Source organism: Rhynchophorus ferrugineus, unplaced genomic scaffold (genome assembly GCF_030347505.1).
Source record: "Rhynchophorus ferrugineus isolate W39M unplaced genomic scaffold, kcgeb_rfMv2 rfM1, whole genome shotgun sequence".
Taxonomy (NCBI): Eukaryota; Metazoa; Arthropoda; class Insecta; order Coleoptera; family Curculionidae; genus Rhynchophorus; species Rhynchophorus ferrugineus.
In genome coordinates this window covers 57,789,545-57,814,342 of record NW_027472580.1, presented here as the reverse complement: position 1 = coordinate 57,814,342, position 24,798 = coordinate 57,789,545, and the positions used below count along the sequence as shown (strand labels likewise).

The 24,798-nt window shown below is 31.7% G+C and overlaps 1 protein-coding gene across 2 annotated transcripts in view; it reads left to right on the top strand.

Moving 5' to 3' along the window:
* The window catches only part of lov (BTB/POZ domain-containing jim lovell protein), a 640,300-nt gene that overhangs the window by 186,820 nt on the left and 428,682 nt on the right, over positions 1-24,798 (top strand). For both annotated transcript variants that reach the window (XM_076408331.1, XM_076408306.1), the window contains exon 2: positions 20,804-20,900. The gene's annotated coding sequence lies outside the window, so the exon portion shown is untranslated. The remainder of the gene's footprint in view (positions 1-20,803; positions 20,901-24,798) is intronic.

Sequence of the window (24,798 nt, the reverse complement as noted above, 5' to 3'; positions counted from 1 at the left end):
GGACCGATAAATTTAAAAATCTTTGAAATAAATAAATATCAAATTGAGGAAAATCTGCACACTCCTCTAAAACATTTGTTCTATTCTTGGCGTCCGCGTTTGGTGGCAGTACCGCGGTCTTAAAATGTCTGTCAGCATAAACGTGTAAAAATGACAAGTTTTTGTTAACTGGTCGAATGTTGCATCTCGATTTTTTCCCACAAAACTTGGGCGATATGAGTACGAGAGAGTGCTTCATCAAGTTATAGTGAAAACTGAAAGGCGATACGAAGGATTTTAGGACGAAGGCATGGTGAGTGATTATTGTTGGACCCTAATACCTGAAACAGATGCTCAACAATATAAAAGACTCAGCTCATCCTCTGTTCATTTTAGTTTATATTTTGCAATTCAATAAATGGCCGTTAATAGATAAAAATAGTAAAATAATAAATTTGTTAAATATTTCGAAAACTAGGACCAATTTCAAAAAAGCCGGCTACTGATTTGGATGCATCCCTCTAATTTAATTTATAACCTTATAAAAGGCTTTTGGTTGCTCAGGTCCAAAACCGTGTATACTTGTGTTACGTTAATTATTGTCATTTTTAGAACCCCAAATATATTTTCACATTTCATACTCCATAAATTTCCCTTTCATATCCGCGATATATTGGATAAGCTAATATATGATTATCTATATAGCCAATCAAAACAATAATTAACTCTCACAGTGAACAATTTATTAGAAGTATAGTCATCTGTTGCCAAACAACTAGAACTTAAACATATATCAAATATATAAGCTCTTGAATAGTAAACACTTTTAAGATTCAGTTGTAGAAGCTGCTGGTACTATTAACTTTAGCCGAGACATAATACAAATAACACCTGGAACACTTCCGACAATTCAATATTATTCAGTCCCATTGTACTCTCAAATCGATAGTATTCCTTTCATATTTTTTTCGCACTTTTTCTCAGCAATCCACCATCGGAAACCCATTCTCCACAGTCGGCGCGAAAATTCCATCGAGGTTAACACACCCAGCGACTATCTCGCCAGGCCCGGGGTTAACTCGCGCCTCGTCAGCGAACCATTATTACCGCTCCGACCACAGCTCGTCACTTTATTTCATTTAAGATAAATCAATTTTTCTGTTGGTTTTCATGCCAATGTTTACCGATACTTTTCAGCCGATAAGACAACCTGCCTGCCATCAGATCCCGTTCTTGACTGCCTTCATGGTCCGTCTAGAGTAGGTACGTAATCGTCGTCTTTCACGTTTTGCAGCAAAATTGTTCACTTCTTGTTGGTATGCCGCTTTTGGTGTCCGAGCAATCCCAAGAGAAAAAAAAGTATATCATACGTTGTATCTTGAAATGCGGTAGGGAATATTGGTTTGAAATATTTCATAGACTTCCTTATTAATGATTCCTCTTAAACATATCCTGTATAGAATAAATATCTACGATTTGTGGATTCACTGATTCGTCTGAAATTTAATTTAACTCACTTGATTTCCCATGTTAATAAATAAGAACCATGTGAAAGTGTTTATAGAGCTTTTCAATAAGATGACAGCAATGTTGAAATTAATTTGCTTTTAAAATTTGTTTATTACATTGTTACTAGCCGTTGCCGGGTAACCTTGTAATATATTTAGAAGGATCCATTCGTTCTATCTTAGTTTCTAGTGTAATAATGTTTACGTATTTAAACTACTGTTTTTCTATTAAATGCATCTCAATACACTACACAGAACAAGATAAAATGGTTTTATTCTGTGTTACATTTTGGTGCTATCCAACAGTTTTAATACTTCGATATTGACGTCATGTCTTCTGTTCTTTTGATTTCCTGATTGAGAGTCGGTATTTGAAGGTATAGGTGCAAGTAATTAATCCTGTAGTATCTGGGTGTGCCTACAATACTTCTCAGGACTTTGTTCTGGAACACTTGTATTGTCTCTAGGTTACTTTTCATTGAACACCCCCGTAATTGAATTAGGTATGTCCATGTAGCTTTAATACTTCATTGTATAATCACAATTCATTATGTACGCATAATTGTAATATTCTTCCAATTAACCAATACATTTTCTCATATTTTAAATCAATTCTTTCCTTTTCTTTTTTACATGTTCCTTCCAGTGAAGTTTGGCATCACGATTCATTCCGAGATACTTAGCGCTGTGATACGCGAACAACAATTATTAATTTTTATATAAGCATGTGACAGCCAGTCCTAATGTTCGTGTCGATTCCTTGCATTGTTATCAACAGAAAGAATCGCAATAGCATCAACAAATATAGTCATGGGATATTTTCAATTTGTGGTATACCATATGTATAGAGTAAGTAAATAATTAATCCCAAAACACTTCATTATGGTATTCCCGCTTTAGCTTCTTTTATTATAGAGTATGAGTATCTTTTTATTGACTCTAAACATTCCGGCTATAATGTAGGATTTTAATAGTGTAGTGTGTTGTTTTGGTAACATTTTCTGTAGCTTATGAATAAGTCCATTATGCCTCATCGTATTGGAAGCTTGTGCTACATTTGCAGTGAGTTGATTTACAGAGCACCAGTCAATTTTGGGATATTTTAGTAGTTATAATAATAGCTGATTTACATTTGTGCAAATTATGCCAGTCATTAAATTATGAGAAATATCCCTACCTCTATTAGAAATATCCCACATCCCCCTAATTTTCAGAGTTTCAGTTGTAGTGATCTACAGCTGAAACCTGTAGAACCTCGTGTAGGTTGGTAGCGTTTCATATACTGCAATTATACTTTTTAAAATAACCATGTAACCAAAAATTCACATTCTCGTTGAAGATAACTTCTCTAACAAGATATGTCAAAAGCTCATTTTGTTAATAAATTTATTCACTTCGATGTGCTGCTCAATAGTGCAATTTGCTATGTTGATTTGGCATCAGTGAGTGACTAAGGATATCTTGCCCCTTTCGCTCTATCAAGAATATGAGAATTTTATCGAGCTTTAATATTGAGTCCCATGTTAATTAAATAAAATTAATAGAAATAAAATAGAATGATAACATTATACTAAATTCTTTACCTATTATGTGATATTAGATATATATCTATCCAATATCTATGAGGATTGTTGTTTATATTTCTGATATTACCGGTTATAAATATTATCAGACGCCACTTGTTATTTTCAGAACATTTTGTAGCTTGAGCAGTATTTGGACAATGACAAGCATTAAGATTACATGATATGTTGTCAGTAAAGATGATTTATTTGCGTAGGATATCATACAATAAATATTCAAAAAGCAGTTCTTATCCATTGGTATGAGAAAATATTGATAACCACATTTAAGATGCATCAAATGTGTAACATCTACAAAGGTGCATATCAGCCTGAAATAAATCGACCTTATGGTCCAAAATGATGTAAAAAATGTTTCCGAAAAACCAAATCGAAACAAATGCCTGCCCATTTTGACAGTTGCATTACAGCACCATAGGACGGTTAATTTTGAATGGTGTGCGACTATTTATCTGATTTTATATTAAAATAGCAGCATTTTGGAACGATATTTTTCAAGATTGTTAGTGTAATAGGGTAAAAAGGTTAAAATTGCGAATGATAAATAGTAAAATACATTTGACTGCTTTTATGGTATTAATAGGTAATATCAATATTTATTCAATAATAAATAAAGCATTTATTTTATTTAAAATAGTTCTAGTAGTTATTGTGCGATCATTTTTAATTACGTCATAGATTAGTTTTTTCTATAATCAGGTACATGTTTTATTTTTATTCAGTATTTATGGTTATTGTAAATCATTAGTTATTTGGTTTTGTTTAACTTCTATTGTATTGTTAATATTTATTATAGTATATTATCTAAAAATAACAATTAACATATTAAAATACGATAAAACATTTATGGGGTATTATTCCATTTCATAAAAAAGTTCCATTCCTTTTTATTAGTGTTGGGAACAATCGACTGAAATCGACTATCGACTGTTTAGTATTTAACTCCTTTTTACTATCGACTGTTTCATTCGCTATCTTTGGTTCGACTGTTTTTACTAGTAACTGTTTTCAGTCGCTATTTTCGGTCCGACTGATTTTATTACTATTTACTATCGACTGTTTCAGTCGTTTACTTTTAATTACTATTTTCGGTTCTGCTAGTTCATTCGACTGATTTTTAACGTTCTGGCCTTGTCAACCTAGCCGCGACCTTAAAAGTAATGTGCCGAATTTATTCTCATATAGATTTATAATTTATATGTAATATATGTGGTGTTATATGTTTTTTTTTGTATTTTGCTTGTGACTAACTATATATTGTAAATTAATCTAGCAGCATTTTGGAACGCTAGTTTTCGAGGGCAAAAAAAAAATTAAATTGTAAATGGTAAATAGTAAGATACTTTTGACTGTCATAATAGGTAATATTTTGAACTGGTATAATAGGTAATACTTTTTTGATGAACTTTCACGATTTTTGTCCAAGCCTCCTGTTTGTCAAAACTTTTTTCCTAAAATTCTGAAAACTAAAATTAGGTTCCAAAGGTTTCAGAAATTGCATCGATCCAAAAGATTTGAAGAATTTTTTGCTGCAGCAGTTTTTAAATTTCTTTTAAAAATATTAACCGTAAAGAGGTGCATAAAGTACATTAAATATTTGTAATAAATACATTTCCTGATAGGAAAACTCTACTTTAATATTCTACAATTTATTTTGTTGGCTATTAAGAAGAGCACCACAGTTTTTATTTGTTAACGAACGGACTATCTTAACAGAATGTGTTCAACCTTTAAAGCCCATTGAGATAATGACCACTGAATTATCTGTTGAAAGATATCCCAACGATGTCTTTAATTATACCGTTAATAAGAGGACTGCAATTCCATCAAATCCAGAATTTTAACAAGTGAATGGGGAAAAAATGACAAAATTCTCTATTAGATGTCATCAATAAAAGACTGGCAATTTTAGAAATGAATACGATATCCGGGAAATCCACATTTTTAGATCCTAGATTTAAAAAAGCAGGATTTGGTATTGCAAATAATGCTGAGGCGATACAAAAAGTTATTACAAAACAGGTATCTTCCATTCTAACTTAAAAAAATACAAATATAGTTCCGCAACTCGAAATTCAAGACGCAACTACTGACCAAGAAGGTATTGACATCTGGAGATATTTTGATCAAAAAAATGGCTAGAATGAAAGAAGTAATTACTCCAAGTACTGCAGCAACTTTACAGATTTAGCAGTATTTGGAAATTCCATTTTTTGGGCGTTTAGAAAACGCTTTGGATTTTTGGCAAGCCCATAAAATAAAACTACCTGAATTATATCAGTTACATCATCTGTTCCCTCGGAACGAGTTTTTTCAAAATCTGGGCAAATAATTAACGATCGAAGAATTATATATTAAAAAATATTAAAAGACCATAAAACATTTGTGGTGTTATTATTCCATTCCTTGATACACATCCACAGAACATTCAGTGAAATAGTAATACTACTTCCTATAAAATTACATTATTTATTACATGTTAATAGAAATTAGTATTTTTTGTTTTCCTTTTCTTTTTTAAAGTTATCACGTGAATGAATATATATACATCTTTGTCTCGCTTATACTACCATTGGGGAATATAACCACATTTAAAATTAACTGCTTCAAACATATATCTCAGTCCTTTCCTATCTCACATTTTATACAGACAAGAATTCGTACATCATCGTCTGACATCACGAATGGAAAAAAAACATTCGAACCGTGCATTTGACTGAAAATAGTAATTAATATTTTCAGTCGCTATTTTTTTGACTATCGACTCTTTCGACTGTTTTGCGACTATTGACTGTTTCGACTGTTTTCAGTCGATAGTTCCCAACGCTACTTTTTATTGATCCACAGAACATTCAAATATAAAAGTAATTCCACTTCACTTAAAATTAATTTATTAATTGTATGTTATTAACTTTCTGTAATTATTATTTTCCTTTTCTTTTTGAAACCTAGTACGTGAAGGAATATGTACACCTCTATCTCGCTTATACTATCGTTGGAAAATATAAGCACATATAAAATTAACTGCCCCAAGTAATTATCTCCGCCCTTTTCTCTCTCACAATTTACACAGGAAAGGATTCGTACATCCTCGTCTGACATTGACGAAAACATGAATTGAAAAAAACAGTCGAACCATGCATTTGACTCTAGTTTTCTTTCTTTCTCTAGTCTCTAGTTTTTTGGCTATCGACTGTATCGACTGTTTAGTGACCATCGATTGTTTCGACTATTTTCAGTTGATAGTTCCCAACGCTAGTAATAAGAATTAAAATGCTTCTAAGGCAGTTTATGTCCAAAATTCCGATCCAACAATATTTTTATACATTTGTGTACATTTGCACAGGTATTTATATTGTATTGAATGGACGCTATGTTTATGTTAGTTGCGAAATAAATGTATTACAAAAAGTTCGCATTTTGGAAAGCGATAGCGTTGGAAATAAATAAAAAATTAAATAACGAAAAAAATCGTCATGTAACAAATTTATTTTAACACAATTGTTTTAATTTAGTAATGAAACAAGATGACATTTCCAAGCAATTTAATTTATAATAAAATATTTTTGGTAAGTACAGTGGTTTCAATACAATTAATGATTAATTATAATAATTATTAGCTGCAATGCTAGAAATTTGATGTTTTTAGGAAAACTAACATCAGGTTTAATATTTCTCCATTCTTCAGCCACCCAGAAAGTATTCAATAAGAAGTTTGATTTCATAGGCAATTAATATAAATAATGACAATCTATGAATTTAGATTTCTGTTTTATCAAATAGAGGATTATATGCACAAAAATGATATGCTTTGAAAGACATTTTTTTATATTAGAAAGGAACAGAAAGACGGACTCGTTTAAACTTTACAATAATGCAGTAAAATTTGGATTTATTCCTAGAAGTCATAAGCGAGAACAATTTTGATTGTTGAATGAGATGAGAATCATCAAATCATATGTCTAAAAACATACCGGTGGCGTTGTTCTGGCTTAGATATATTTCTCTAGCGATGGAGTGTTATGGATTGTAAAAGGCGAGCATCCATAATAACATTTCATTATATTGATCATTATTATTTACATCTTAATCAATACCTCCTTCAGATTTAGATTAAAATACAACAATCATTTAGATTTCCAGGCATTTGGAAGATGGCGGAAATTATAATGATCCTAAAACTTGGAAAGTCATCAAACGAAATAAAAACCCAAAGACCTATATCACTGCTGCCAGTAACATCTAAGGTTTTTGAAAAATTCCTGTTGGAAAGAATAACACCGATCATAGAGAGAAAAGACCTAATATCAACACAATAGTTTGGGTTTATTAACAAGCATTCAACAATTGACCAGGTCCACAGAATGACAGATGTTATTGAAAAAACCTACGAAAATAAAAAAGTATGCTCAGTCATATTCTTAGATGTAGCACAAGCCTTCGATAAGGTTTGGCATGAAGGCCCTGTTCATAAATTACAGAAAATGTTACCAAAACAACACATCGAACTATTAAAATCGTACATTACAGCCAGAATGTTTAAAGTTAAACAAGAAGACGCTTACTCTGTAATAAAAGAAGCTAAAGCAGGTGTACCACAAGGAAGTGTACTGGGGCCAATGCTCTATCTACTCTACACTTGTGATATATTACAAATGGAGAATATTACTATGGCTATATTTGCTGACGATACTGCGATTGTAGCTGTTGTAAACAATAGTGAAGAAGCCACACGAAAATTACAACAGGCAAGTGACAATATAAAAAATTCGACATAAGCTTGGAAAATAAAAACGATGGCAAATCTGTGCATGTGCAGAGCAGCTACAATCGGACCATGCAAGCACAAATAACATTAAATAATTTCTTAAAGAATATGGAAGGAACATATGATGAAGAAAAGAAAATAACTGGAACAGAAATATAGGAAAATTTATTGGCTAATTGGAAGAAAATTATAATTATCAGTACATAATAAATTACTATTATATAGGCAAAAACTGAAGCCGATATGGACATACGGAGTTCAGTTATGAGGATGTTCTGCAAAGAGTAACATAAACAAAATAAAAAAAATTCAGAACAAAGTCCTTAGAAGTATTGTGGGCGCATCCAAATACTACAGGACTGACTACCTACATCTAGACCTTCAGATTCCCACAGTCCATGGTTTCCATGGTATAGCCCGTATGATATTCGATCCAGTTTTCACGTGTCTTCAAATTTCAATAGCCTAGGGCCGAACAGCTGAACTACTGTGATCTGCTTGTCGTAGTCGTACACTCTGAACTGAAATCTTCTGTACAAATTTCAATTAACTACGCCAATTAAATTCGTTTTCAGTCGTCTTACACACTCAATTGTAATACTTGTATCAGAAATTCACGGAATAGGCATGCTTTCCGATTTTGGATTTTTGCTAATTCTAACAATTTATGACTTGGGGACTTTAAAATAAAAAACTTTTATTTTAATTTATAACTATTTTATTATAGCGTAAGTTAAGTGAAGTTAAGTGAAGGATAAGGAAGACTTATTGAATCGACTGCATTAATGACACTATCAAATACAGACAAAACCCATATAATGTAAACACTCATCACCATCTCACATCATCAGACAACACATCGATTTCTTAGAATTGTCTTGGAATATTCGGTATCGTATTAGTTACGCTATATAACACGAGACCTCTATTGATGTACACACAGCAAATGAAGTTAAGATAGTCAAGGGTCTACATTTATGACCAATACTGTATATGTACCCAGATATTTTAATATAAACTGAAATGCATTTTTTATATCATTTAGAAATTTAAAACAGTTAAATATACTATTTAAAGTGCTCTCAAAATGTCAGCATATTTGATGAGAATCTCGATAGCAACGAATTGTCTTCGAACATTCGAACATATGAAGACCTGCGTCGGGTGAAAGTAACCCAATTTGTTTATCTATCCATGAATGTGAAAGGGAAGATGGCCATGTCGAACAATTAGACTAAAAATAAAAGTTGATAGCCTAGTGATGTGTCGTAGTGGCAGACAAAATATTAAATGGAGTTTTTAAGAATAACGTTTACAGGACCGGTACGTTCATATAATCTTTTTGTTGCTTTAATTTAACGAATATTTTAAAATAAATAATCATCAATTATATCGGATATATATTTTCTCATATTTAATGACAAGCGATTTTAGTAGACAATAAAGTCGTGTACATATTGTTTTAGCTTGGAATTCCCGATTATATAATTGTTGACTCCAGGAGCTAAACTTGAACACATGCGACTAATAACCAAGACAAATTGCATTAACCTGCCTTATTGATTTATGAACTGTTTTGTTAAATAATTGGATTATTAAATCAAAGAAATCAAACCCGATAACATTCTACACGTTATCTCCCAGACTGAGTCATTTAACATATAACAATGTCAGAGTTTGTTTGTCTTTCATCATCTGTAGGCAAATCCGGGTAGTGTTACTTAAGTATTTATGTTCCTTGATTAACTAACTTTTTTAGTATTCCAAGTACAAATAATTTTTGTACATCAATAACGGATACCGTTACTTATGGAACATTTTGTATATTTATATATACAGATATATATAGATAATGTGTACCAATTGCTTTCAAAAATATTTGATAAAACTGTTTTAAAGCCTGAAGATGTGTAGAGTGTTAAAGCTAAAATGATGTGAGTGGTTTGCAGCCGTTGTTGTCCGCCAGCGTTGACAATCTTTGAACATCATGTAGATGTAATAGTGGTGGCCTAAAGCGTTGTAGCGATCGCTACATCATTCCCCTCCTAGTGAAGCTGCCGTGGAACATACCTCCATGTGGTGCAAGTTTCTGAGTACACAATCACGCAATCAATCGCACAGGGACTGATTATGAGATGGGGATCCAACCGTAGTCAGGAGTTTTAAGGGATCAGCTGCCATCGAAGGAGTGGCTGGACGTAGTTTTCCTTGAAGCGTCCCGATTTCTTTTAGGGTACCTATAAGTGTGGTGCCTTACGTGTCCCGTTTCGTGATGCAAGGGTGTTCATGCGTTACTATCATGCATAATGGGCTTCTGTGGTCTTCGTCCATCGCGCTTGTCTCGTGGGATAAAGTCGACCATGCGACGGTGATGGGTTCCTCGCGCTATCCTTGCATGAATGTGTCGAGTACCTGGCGAGTGGATCATGTTGAGCTGGTTTATCCGTTAGGTTCTTCGATCAAGTCGGGGTCACCGATTGTTGGAATGTTCATCTTGACGGTCGGAATGCATGGCTGTCGACGCGGTCATTTATCGGAAGCCTCACTACTACTTTTGTGGAAGGAATTCGAACGGAAACTGAAACCTACTGGTTGAACAAAAACTTGTTTATTTTATGTGTTAAATACTACATGTGCTCAATGGGAGGATGGACAGGATATTAGGTTAGGTTCAGGAAGTACGAAGGCGCTATGGAAGTGGTACTCTTACAATGGGTAAAGAAAAAAGAAAGAGACATCGTCGTGGTGGTTTCTTATAGCCGAGAAATGCTTGGTACCAATCCGCCAGCGTTGCTATCCTTTGAACTCAATGTAGATATAATAGTGGTATCCTAAAGGGTTGCAGCGGTCGCTACAGTAATTTTGATTCAAATAGGTAGAGTTATTTTAAACATTTTTAATATCAATTGTTGAAAAAATATAAATCAGACTCATAGAAATCGCGCTCTAATGAGCTTGCGAATAATCGGGGTTGTCTAGAAAACATTTTCGTACTTCTTTTCGCAATGTAGAATTTCATATTAGATGAGGAATGGGTGCAATTGTTATTTTTACTAAGATTCGCTCTGCTTTCTACTATATACAATGGCTTTTATTTTGGATAGCTTTGGAAGCTGAACTTGTTCCTCTATAAACTTCTCCAAGTATCTTACGCTGGTTCCTTTAACTACGTGCGAGTAAAATTAATTTAAGATGTCGTTTCTCTGCAGCTTTTCAATATGAATTTCAATTCAATTTTCAATGTGAATAACACAAAAAGTGTTTATGATAAAATCAGCGTTCAGTATGATGTTACAAATGAAGTTCTTGGTGAGATGCTGAAGGTTCTAACATTGTTCTGCTCTGCTATAACCATATGTAGCACACGTCCAAATCGTTCAACTTTGACAAAAATTATCATACTGTAATATTCATAATGTTGGCAGGATAACAAAATATGAACCAATGGGCCGATGAAGGAATGAATCTCATTCTTAAATATGAATTTATAAGAAAATAATTTTCCAAGCGGCGTCAGGCCCAGTTATCGAACAAACTGCGTTGTCTATTAATTCATTTTGAGCCATTAGGTCAACTTGAGTGGATTTGGCACGAGTATACAGGCAAACCCTGATACAATGTTCGCCAAGTTGAAGTCTGCGAAGACCAAGCTTCACACTTTCATGGATAATGGCAATATTCCTAGTCTAACAAATCAGTTGAACAATCAAATGCTCAATCGTATACTTCCCTTGTAACATGATGAATATAATATAACCAATCAAATTTTGCAAAAACGCAACAATTTTTATTATTATTATACTATTTTTACAACATAAAGATCTTTGATGTTTACCAAATAATAAATTAAACCGAAAGCATGGTATGTAAGTTCCCCACTACACGTTTTAATAAGATGAAAATGTGAATGAACTACCAGTTTACACCAAACCCGAAGAGTGTTTTAAGGCAAGAAAAAAGACCGTCTATTATTATTCAAACGACTGATCTCATTCAGATAGGCAAAAAAGTGACGAAAGATGTAAAAACCAATTTTCCTCGGTAAATTTGTTTATGATTTTTGTATGGAATGTTGCCTTGTTAATATTTTATTTAAGCGTGAATGTTGGTTGTGGTCTTTTTTTAGAATTTCCGCCGAAAAGTGTTATGGAACGTATAAAATACGAACGATCTTTTTATTTTCTCTTTTTTTGCGTTAATATAAAATCATTTGCATTATATTTAATAGAAATGTTATTAGTAATTGAAACCGGTATTGTTCAATCTAAAAACGTTTTCTGGTGAATTGGTGAAATTAACACTATTACGTTGGTGTAGTATTAAATTATACGGTTTATTTTATAATAATGCGGTAAATCCACATTAATATAATAATATAGAAAATAAAACATAAATATTAGATAATTGATTGCTAACTAACTAGACAACTGTCTAGTGATATGTAATATATCATAATTTATATAATAATTTTATTATTTTTCTAATTAGTTAGTTATGAGTATTTCGACATTTTATAGCCGCAGCGGTTAAGGTGGTGGGACTCTTCCTCCAATAGTCGCGGGTTTGAATCACTCCATGACATGGATGGTACTTTATGCTTATGATTATTTATAATTATTATTATCCATAGAAATAGTAATCGCAGTTTACGCTAATAACCAGGCTGGGTAAGACCACATGTCTTTTAAAGTGACCTTTACGTAGGGCTCTGTAGAATTCCTGGGCAAATTATTGAGGACGGGGATTTAAATAAACCCCAATTGGTAAACAGAAGACATCCGATGAACTTAACCTCAACGTCCTAATAAAATTGATACAATCTTGTAATTATGAAATAATAGATAATAGAGGCATATAAAACATTGGATTGTTCCAGGACCACTATGAGTCAATAGTAAATTAAAAAATTAACGCAAGCACATAACCTAAATATCATTAAATTGATTTAATTATATTAGAACCTTTTAGACACAACAACAAAACCGTATCTTTCATTAATAATGCAATAATATGTTACACGTATAAATTTTACTTCATGAGAAAATATTAAGTTTATAGAACAAACATTTCATTTTCATCAAGATAATGTACCAGTTCCTACAGATTAGAAAACCATCATTAATATCAAACGAACTAACTGCCGCAGATTGGTATTTTGAAGGCATATAGCGATCGAACCCGCAAATTGAAAGATCTTTTTTATAAATATTGTACGTCCAGTCCAACTTAGCTGGAAAAAAGGAGATTCTAAAATATGGTATTATAAAATTTCTGGGAATTAAGAAAATAATTGAGTAGAAAAATTAGCATTTGCTATATTAGTATATTAGTACATTCTGAGTTTAAGTTTGAACTAAAAATATCTTAAAAATCAACAGAAAAATGTAAGAAATAAATTTTTATTTGATTGACGTGTTTAACCAAGTTTACTTTTATTTAATTACATAAGACATACCTTATCCCATAAATTATAGTATATAGTCAAACAGTATCATATATTTTCAGGTAAACTGCCAATAAATATACAAGCATTCAAAATTCTCTAAGTTAGATCACTTGGAATAGTGGATATAATTGGCATAATACTATAAGGCTCCCTCTAAAGTCGCGGATGGAACTGTCTTTATCCAGAATGATAAGGCGATTTTACTTCCCATTCCAAGTTGATCCTTTACGATGGATGTGACAGGGTACTATGACGTTCTCATTGTCTATAGTGTTCTCTCATGAGAAACTGCCTAAAAATAAAGGTTATGTGCGAAGCTGTGATTATTGTCCTATTATATTGCCTTGAATTAAGATCCAAATGTTCACGATCTTCTAACTAACACGGTCAATCTTTTCATGTGATAGTGTAAGAAAAGATGAGGGCTTTAATTTATTGCAACATTCATAAATGCTGACTGTGTTGAGTCCTGCAATACATCTTTTCGCATATGCAAAGTCTTAGTGTCGTGTTTTTTGTTTAATTTGATAGCGATTCACCAAAACTAAACTCCGCAAGTGCTGAATACTTTTGTGTGATTTGTCATACATGAAATGCCGCCCTTTCTTCAGAAATGGATGAGAAGCGTTAGCTGATAGCCCCCGCATCTTTTATCATCACTTGTTGCAGCTTGCTACTCCCTTTAGTACACTAGGAAAACAATCTTTTGAGCCATGTTCTGTATATATTATTTGTGATATTTATATATTTATGATGAAATCGCTGCATATTAGGTGTGGTATTTCTTAAAATAATTTAATTTACTGCATATGTTTTAAGGCTTGAAAACTTTAGGAATACTGAATTATCTAATAAATTAATTATTTTAAATGGACACCAAAACAAATATTAATTTTCTAATTGTAAACAAGACAAATTAATACTAAATATAATTATTAAATAATTAAAATTGTTCCATCTATTATAAATAATACTAATAATAATATGAAGTAAAACTGTACGGTATAAGTTAATAACTCAACAGACAAATTCAACTTTTATTCACATTCTAAGAAGTTCTCATTACGTAAGACGCTAAAAATAACTGTAGAGTTATTTTCATTCTTGAGAAAAAAACTAAGTATTTTTACGTTATATAAATATTGTCATGCTTATTTAATTTCATGTTATATAAAATGAGTTGAACATTTTTTTTCAAAATTTATTAGCTGGTAATAATTACATACAGTTCTTTTAATGAAATATATTTCCTAAAACAGAAATAAAATCTCCGAAGGAAGTTATATTTTATAATTATCTATTATTATAATATTAGTATCCATATTGAAAAATAAATTTTAAATTCTCTTTTCTTTTTATGATAGTTCTTGTACAGTAAGTTACGCAAGACTCCAGCTAAAAAGAGAAATATACATTAAAAAAAAACACAACCGTTTTCTATGAAACAAATTCAAAATAATTGACATTTCACACACAGTATACCCCGTTAAAATAATACTTATAGTAGTATCAGTTTTTTCTTTTGTTTGAAATCTGCTCGAAAACTGGCATAAGTGGCACATTTTTTATCGGTGTCTTATCTTCCAGTGTGACTTGTATTTCCTCATCTATACTTATTTATACTTTCCTAGCGAGTGAAATCGTCAAAAGGAAGGAATGTAATGTTGTTCAAATTTGTTATCCCACCTATGAATATCAGCTAATGATGATACGAGACCTCTAAATGCGGATATTTAAAGGATGTATTCTAGTTTAGGAATTTGAAAAAATTAATTTGTCATATTTCAAATTTCTATTCTAAAATACCGCTTAAAATTATCTTTTAAATTAATTCGGTAAATTTTATAGCGTGAGTTTTAATTATTTAGTCATAACCTTCTTCCATTATTTTGTTTTTATAGATGGGTTTCATATAAAAATCATATCCGCCATGCTTGACATTTGGTTCGTTGTATTTTTTAAATTTAACCAAATATGCGGTAAGCAAGCATTTCAAATCAGTTAATAATATAAGATCGCCATACTAAACTATATTGTATTAACACAATTTAATAAACAAATAAATAAATGAAAATTTAATTTTATGATAGATCAGATAATTTATATATGATAAATTAAAATGTAATTTGACATAAAACAAGCCCAAATAATATTAAAATTATCTGAAAATACCATATCGCAATAGTGGTTATATGTAAGACATATCTATAATATAACCAATATAATATTTGTCCTCTATAATTTTAAAGAATTATCTCAAGACGTATAGCAGTGAACTGCAGAAGCAGCTGTGAAGAGTGAGTCACTGTTGAGCATTGAATGCACTTTCCTTTTCCATCATTTAGTAGAGTCGCGACCAAGTTGTTGTTTGGCTATATATTGCAAAAACCTCTAGAAGTATAGCTTCAAAAGATAAAGCATGACATGATGTAGTAGTCGCAGACCGACATAGTGATTGGCAATATTTTGACTCAAAGTAAAGCTTCTTTTACAATAGTGTTTAATTATTGATAAAGAAAGGGCTAATTCTTATTTGTAATTTCAATGCGTTATAAATAAATATATTGTAACATAAAACGATCTGTCAAGAGTATAATTGCTATTTTTCAAAGGCAGTCATAATGTGAAAATATATTATATATTACTGTCTGAAATTATAACAAAAGTAATACAAGTAGCAATCAATATAATACAAAAAAATGGCCCAGTTGAGACACCACTTGAAGTGTGCCCAAAGTCCCAAAGGTAAAATACATCGTAAAATACCTTCCGTTCATCTCGATGATAAGTTAAATGACGTCTCCATTACGTTAAATGAAAAGTTCACCAGGCAAAATTCACCAGTTGTACTAGTTAGACGGAAGATATTCCCAACTTGACCTAAAACTAGAGACGTTAGTTTGTTAGTAAAATATAGAGTCTATTTGGACTTGTAGAGTACTAATATAAGGTTTTGTTAAAATATCAAACCGGCTAGTAATCTAATGCTGCCAAAACAAAGATTCGATCAACGAATGGCTCTACGAAGTTATCCATAATATCGCCTTAATATACGAAGGACGGTCACTGTACGACAGCAGTGGAAAACAAAACAATTGCTGAACCACATGTAGGAGATTAGAAGATTGAAGCGAACCAAACCAAATGAACTTGCATGGGATTAAGTGTTACTCTTAATTTAATAATAATTTGTGAAATTAATATTACTGATGATAAAAGTAAATGCATGTATAACGGTCTAGTAGTAATAAATTAATTTTTAAGTTAAAATTGGACTAATCATATCTAATGTAATATATAATAAAAAAAAACAATTAACAAAATTATTTTCGCCTAATACTTTCTATTATAAAATGCATTTTTGTCAATAAATTTTTAATACTCTATAGTACGCCAATGAAAACAATTGTATTTGACCGAAGCCATTACCATAAATTATCTTGCTTTTCCTACAGTTTTTGTAAAAAGTTTCAAATTGTTTTTCTAGGCATAACCGCTCGTCCATTCAACATACTGTTTAGCACCGTTAAATTGAATCTTCAATGTTCCAGTCCGCCTCGGAAATTAGTTAATTCAAGATGCTCGTACGGCTTTTGTAATTCAAAAATGATATCACGTATTGGTCCAGGTATTATTGTAGACAGGTACGACGATCAGCAGGACTTGAGACTAAAAAAAAAACAACAACTGATTTAAACTGTGTTTCATAGAGCTATTGTTGTTCACATAAATAGTTAAACGGATTTTCTAGCTAATTATTTATTTAAATGCGGACTCACTTTTTCTGCGTCAATGAACTGGTTACATGAGACGGGTATCTACAGGTGTAAATTAAATAGTTCTATTACACCCAATAAAACACATTTATCTATTATAAATCTGACAATATAATATACTATCAATTCAAGTATCAGAAATAATGGTAAGCTGCTAATCTTGTTTTAAGATTTTAATCTAGACAAAGCTGTTATTATGTACTGGTAAGTTACTTGGTTACCAAATACATTTTTATTTGATGTATTTAACTTTTGGTGATTAAAAAACAAACTATTTTAAATACGTATCAAAAGGAAATTATTAATACAAATATACTTTAAAATTATGTGTATGTAAAAATATATATCTTTTAAGATATTTAACAAAAAGGGTTTATATGAACTTACTGCCTAAAGCTCTGAACCATGATCTTCGCCTTGAAATATATCGATTGGTGGGCAACCAAAATAAAGATTATTTAAGAAGCTCTCGCTTCAAGAAACAATACTTATAAAACTGTCAACAGAGCATAAAGAGCTGTCAATGCTTCGATGGTATTGATAATGGGTTCTAGAGAAGTAAGTAAGAGTAATTCCGTTTGTAGTAACAAAAATTTGAGCAAGACAATGGACGCTACGCTCAAGTGGCATGTTAAAAAGAAATGGGAAGACTCTTGAATGAAACTCAAAAATGTGATAATTACTTGGACGACAATCCCATTTAAAAATCCACAACACGATGTGTAATTATGGGGTGGCACAAAGAAATCTATTACTAAAAAACTTGCTAAAACAATGTTCTTTTTTAATATCGTTAACACCCCATGGTACATTAGAAATGAGGACGTCGGTCAGTAAATAGGCTGCTTGCGAAAACCACCAAGAGAGATTGTGTGAACAAAAGACGTTGAAGCACTACAACCGCTTGGCACAGTGAACACAAAATACTTATCTCCCTCCTGTTTCACTGGTCATTAACAGCAACCCAACTTCTAATGTTGGAGACTAATAATTGAAGAACATATGAAACATGAAAAGTCGTTATGGTTCTGATGCTCTAACAGTCCATTAAGTGTAGTTTTTGTTTCGTCCATTCAATTATAGTAATGTCGATGTCAAAGTGGAACCACGTTCTGGAAAGTCACGGAAAATATTTATATTTCCCAAGAACTGAATATTGGACAAATGGGTTTGGAGAACCATTTGGAAAAAGCCGACAATACGGAAATAAAAAGCTGGATGTATAGATACCACAAGAGTAAAACCAAAAAAACCTCTACCTCTAACCTGTGCGCTAAGCTGTAGTAAACGGTAGCCAAGACGGGATTAACGCTCAGGACGGCTTTGCTGTGTATTTCGCGGAGTTGTAAAATAATCATATACTATAAGCTGCTTTCTTACGGTTCAATTTTCAATTCGAACCTGTACCGTGATCAATTGGATCGTCTGAAAGAAGCAATCGCCTATAAGCGACCAACTTTGAACATAAACTGTGATTCATCAAGACAACTGCAGGCCATATATAATACTAGCAACTCGACAGGTGTTCCGGGAGTTTGTTTGGAAGGTTTCTATTCATCCACCTCATGGTCTGGACCCGCGAAATCTCTTTGTACCAGTAGGTGGAATTACCTTCAAAACGAAAACAAGTAATCGAATGACACGGTGCATATTTAATGTATAAGTATGTTAAAATAAAGCAAACAATTTCAGTTTTACGCAAAATGAATGGATTTATATTTACAACTATTATTATATTAAATGAGGCAATGAATAGTAGGTTTATATAATAAACATAAAGATAAATATTGTTATTACGATAAAGATAGACACTGCACGAAATGGTATCGAGGAATGTATTCTAGATTGGCCAAAATCATTCTTTTGTCATTTTTGCCAAAGTTAAAAAGGGTAAGGGTCAGCTCAACTAGCAGGGAAAAAATCAACAGGATTTTTATATTTAATTTGTTAAATTTGTTGAATTATCGGGAATGTAACAACTTCTTAACACATCCTTTTAAAATAATGATGAAAACATAATTTCGTTATAGCGTTTCATTTTTTCATTCATCTTAGTTTTCTATTCTCCAAAAGTAAATTTAAAATAACTTATCCGCCATAAATCCTCTTAAGGACATATTCTTTAAAATTTATTATAGTTTTATTTTACTAAAAGAATTTTTTCAACAGTTTAAATTCATTCAACATATTTATAGTGTGAGATACAATGTTAAGTATACAATAGTAAGTATCTACAAGTATTCAGTATCACATATATTTTCTATCATCTAGCATTCAGCATGGCAATACATGGTTTTTATGTACAAATCGATGCATTTTACCATCTTCCTTAACATTTTATTTTATAACTTTTTTTATAACTTTTTTACACATTTTTTAACCATAACTGGAGGGTTAATAGGGATAAGAAATTCAAACCAATTAATAACATACGATTTCCATATCAAATTATATGTTGTTATTGCCAAATTCAATTAATATTAAATTTACTCAATTTTCTGGAGTCTAACAACTTCTTAAAAAAATACTGTTTGATGAGGGGAGGTACTTTAATAAAATTCGAATAGAAGCATAGCAGTTGAACACCACTAAAGGCGAACTGAAGAACGAAATGCTTCGTTTCGAAGTTGTTTACTATTGGAATTTAGACTTACTTTGTAGAGCTTTTACTTCATGATTTTAAATCTTCCAAAATGGTGAAAACTTATTTTTTATTAAAATTGAACACTAAAGGTTGAAACAGCATTTGAAATAAACTGAATTAACTAAAATTTAAAATATGTCAGTTATGTTGAAACAATAATATTGAGAAAAAGCTAAAAAGCCCTTGAGACTGTAATACTGTAAACCAGTATATAAAAAAAATTGTGAAATAGGATGTATTATTTTAATATTTAAAAATGCACATTTAGAGTGAATTTTATTAGAGCAGAAGACTATTTAGCTACAGTAAAATATAAGAAACATTTTTACATACAGTATTCCAATTTAAATTAGAAGTATCTATATATATATCTATATGTACATTACTTTTCGTTTAGCCCCTCTAAGTACGCTTCAACGAAATAAACTAAAAATAGTGTAATGATGACGTTGGAGTTTGAAAATAATGGTGAAAAGAAGTTGGACCGCGGTTTTGTTGACGATGTAAGAGGGAATAAAAAGGAACTGGTATTAGACGGAAATGTTAGAAACCATAATTGATTGGTCGGTTATATGTTTTTATTGTTCGAGTCAAAATAATTTCAACATAATTTCACAACGTTAAGATACCGACATATAATTTATTCCCGTGTATCGAATTTTTAATAATTAATGAAATATTATCAGTTTTAAGTTTGTTATTGTTTAAATACGGTTAAAATATTATTATTTACCTAACGACTTCTAAAACGCCCATAAGCTTTCTTAAATTAGATGGGATTAAACAAACACGCCTACATATTTTAAATATTGTTTTAATTGAAATCTTTGCTTTTACTTTCACTTTAATATTATATTTTGATTAAACTTCGATATATAAAAAGTAAATTTACATAATAATTGATAGATTTAAATTAGCTATTGATTCATTATATTTTACATATTATGAATATATCAATATTAAAAGGGTTATATCACATATTATATAAAACGATAAAATATAATATAATGATTGAATATTAATTCTAATGCTATTATTAATATATTTATGAATGTCAGGAATTTATTTTTTCATCTTTAAAGTTAATATTTTTTTGCAGATCGACTGATCCTCTTCTTATTAGTGAGGTGTTAATAAAAAACGAGAGCATCTCCGACGAAGTGATTTCAAGTAGAAATATCTGAGTGTCGTGTCTGGTGAGTATGGTGTTTTATTCATTTCATTATATTTGTTTTAATTTTTCTTCTTTATTCTCAAATTGCCAATATTAATGGCTCCAAAATCATATTCTTTATATACCGTTTGATTGTTTAAAAGAATTTCGAAAAATTTAATTAATTGAAAATAATATATATATTCGTTTTGACTCTGACATTTTTTGGGTTGTCGCAGTATTCTCAAGTGTCAACTTTTTAATAAAATCATAAACTTATTTATTGTCATCTGTTATAAGGTATTTTGCAAAAGTGGAATTTATAGAATTGACAGTTATATTTTCAGCCTGCTTTTACGCTTGTTGTGTATAAAATGAATATGTTTTAAGATGGTCAGAAAGCAATGAATGAGTTTTAAGCTAAATTTAATGGAATAAAAGATATGTCCACCTATTAAGCAAACTTTCTAGAATATAGATTGTTAATTTTGGAAGGCCATTTTTGTTCCTATTAAAATAGCATAAAACGGTTGGTTATTAAAAACCATCTATTCTTCATCATCTTCATCTTAAAAACCATCCGATGTGAGAAAGTAATTGCTTATACAATATTTTTGGAATATTTTATATTAATCATACATTTGTCTTATCAGAAATACATGCACGGTTGAAACACCACAGGAACAATATTTAAAATAACTTTTAATTTTAATTTAAATGCACTTTAACCATTTGCTTTTAAACATACGAAATTCTTCACGGAATAGATTCATGGAATGTCTGAATAGTTTCCCACGGTATATTAATCCATTCTTGTACCAACAATCTGCCAATTGCTTCATTGCTGTTGAGCATGAAAATTTACCCTTTATTCTCTGCTCAAAAAATAACTATAATGGTTCAATTATCTTGAGGTCTGGATATTGTGTTAGCCAGGTACGATATCCGATGATATTCTGATGTTGTGTCTATGCTTATGGGAGCATTATCGTGTTGGAATATGGCAGTGTCTGGCAAGCCGTAGTAAGAATTTCAACGCTTTGGATGTAGATATTCATTCGCTGTAATTCGGTTAACTATGTGAATGAAATGACCAGCTGATCATTACGATATTGCCGCTAAAATATTGTACAGGTTAATAATGTCTGATCGTAAAATGAATTTACAACTTTAGACAGACATATATTGATACACGATTCACTACTGTTTTGAATTGACTATATGTATTTGGTCAGTGTTAATAAGTTATATGAATGGATTTTCTGTGAAAAACATGCAAATAAAATATATCTCAAAAAGCCAATCTAAATCAATATGTCCTGGAAAATGACAACTTTTCTTACGATATTTGATGTATAAATATTTATATATAATTATGTTTATAAATATTGTATTTTAATTATGTAATGAAGACATTTTATTGCGAAAATATAATCATATGTTATTAAATATATTATCAAAGTATTATTAAAGCATAGTATTGTTTACGTTTAATTTGGACGATTTTCCGTCAGCATTTCACGGATTTACGTTTCCTCAAAGTGTAGTCCATCGCCTGGAACTATGCATTTGCTATAGAACAATAAAGCGCGCACTAATAAACGTCTTGAACTTGTCAAGTGTGTCTCGTTTAGGACCACCGTCATAGCCGAGCCAAAGGTACACTTAAATGAGCGATTATTATACAGATCTAATGGTAATTACTGACGCGCAACGATGCCACAGGTGCTCCGAGCCGGGGCAACTCTACATACAACCAGTATGAAGTTAATTATCGGGTGGGAAAAGGGGGGCACGCGGTCGTGGCGGGGGTCCAAGAGGATCAAATCGCGGTGCTGGGGCTAATGTCGTGCAAAAGAGGAGGTGAAAGAAGTGGGTACGTCAGCGATGACGTCTTCATCAGTCCGCGGAAAGTTGTGTGAACCAGTTATGTAAAAAGGGTTTTTAGTCACGACGATGCTCGTTCTGCTTACGGCCATTATTTTAATATGGTGATTAATTATTTTTTATATGGTTTGTTTATATTTTATTGTACATTAAACTCAGTTATGTTAACTATGTTTAATCAAATAAATAACCTTATTTAACTATAAATCATAAGGATCTATTTATTAATCGCATAAAAACGCTGTTTAATAACCAAATAATTGAAATGCTATTGTTGAATTTTAATCTAATGTGATAATTTTTAATACAATATTGGGCAATCCCATTTGAAATGCTTATGATATATTATAATGTTGGTCTATAGGCTGTAATAATTGGCTGTAAAATCAGGAATCAGTAAATAGCTTGAGCGATTGATTTTGTTGATTTAGCCATAAATACCACTTTCTTTTCCTGCCTTACTGATCCAAGTACTTACTTTGTAGAAGTTCTTACACTTCCTCTAATTGGATGTCGTGTGGACTTACAATATCAGATGATCTGTTAGTTATCAGTACTTTTTAATTAGAATCAATCAAATCGTTAAAATCTATCTCAGTGAATGTAGTGTTATATATAGATAAAAAGTATTTTTAATTACTCGCGACTTAATTATTCGAGCAGTGGAGTGATGACATCAGTTTGGCGAACACCGGCTCGGATCTCAAACCAATTAATTTATTTAGCAAATTACTCGCACACAACTAAAATAGACCAAACTTCTTCGAATAAAAATTCCACCCATCATCAAACGCTCTAATGGCCTTAACAGTGTCCGGCCTACCATAGTAAAACACAAAGTTCTAACAAATTTTTTTTTATTCAATATAATTCCGTTCAAGGGTGAAACACTGATTATAGCGAGACTCCAACTTTTCGATACCATTTTTGTAGTACGATTTGTTCTCTGCTTCAAAATAGGCCTCAGTTTCGTTGATCACCTCTTCATTCGACGAAAATTTCTTCGCAGCGAGCATTCTTTTGAGATCTGAGAACAGGATATAGCCAGATCTGGAGAATACGGTGGATGAGGAAGCAATTCAAAGCCTATTTCAGCGATTTCGTCCTTCAAACGATCCAATAACACTATGTAACTGGTGATGGTCCTTCCATTTTCAAGGTAGTCAGTGAAAATTATTCGAAGCGCATTCCAAAATTGAGACGCCATAAACTTGCTAGCCGACTGTTTTCCCACGCTTTCGAGCGGGTTCATCGCGTGCAGTCCACTTGATGCTAAAACCCGGATTTATTACGCTTGATCATTTTTAAACACTGCTCCGAATCATCAAATCGTCGTTGTTTTTGGTTAAAAATGAGATCGCGAGGCACCCACTTTGCACAGAGCTTTCTCATACACAAATATTCTTGAATGATATGATGTACACATTCAGTTGATATCTTTAGAGTGTCTGCTATTTCATTCAATCTCAATTTACGGTCATTCAAAGTCAGGTTGTGGATTTTTAAAATGTTTTCGTCGGTAACAACCGGTTTTGGGCGTCCACTGCGTTCACCGTCTTCGGTGCTCATTTCACCACGTCTAAACTTAGCATACTAATCGTTGATGGTTAATTTTCCTGGGGCAGTTTCCAAAAACTCGGCATCAAGCCAAGTTTTTGCTTCAACTGTATTTTTTCCCTTAAAAAGCAATATTTTAACAACACGCGAAATTACTTTTTATCCATTTGTGTCACATTAACAAAATTTCCTTCACTCAAAATGCTATAATTCACAAATTAATGATCTGACAGATGTCAAATTTATACACGCATCTTTTGAGAGTTAGGGATAACTAAAAAACTTATGGATTTAATTCTAGTAGCGCTATCTATATGTCAGACCGGAGACTTTTCATATGACCCGTTATTCAACTTCGTCGAACCTGTAGCTAAACCACAACCTCAAAAAATTGTTTCTAGGATATTCCTCCAGGTCGATTAAGGGAACTAAAATTGTATTGAAGGAGGCTTTAGAGATCAGCTGTTTCTAATGCCAGAAAAAATCAAGTAGAAAAT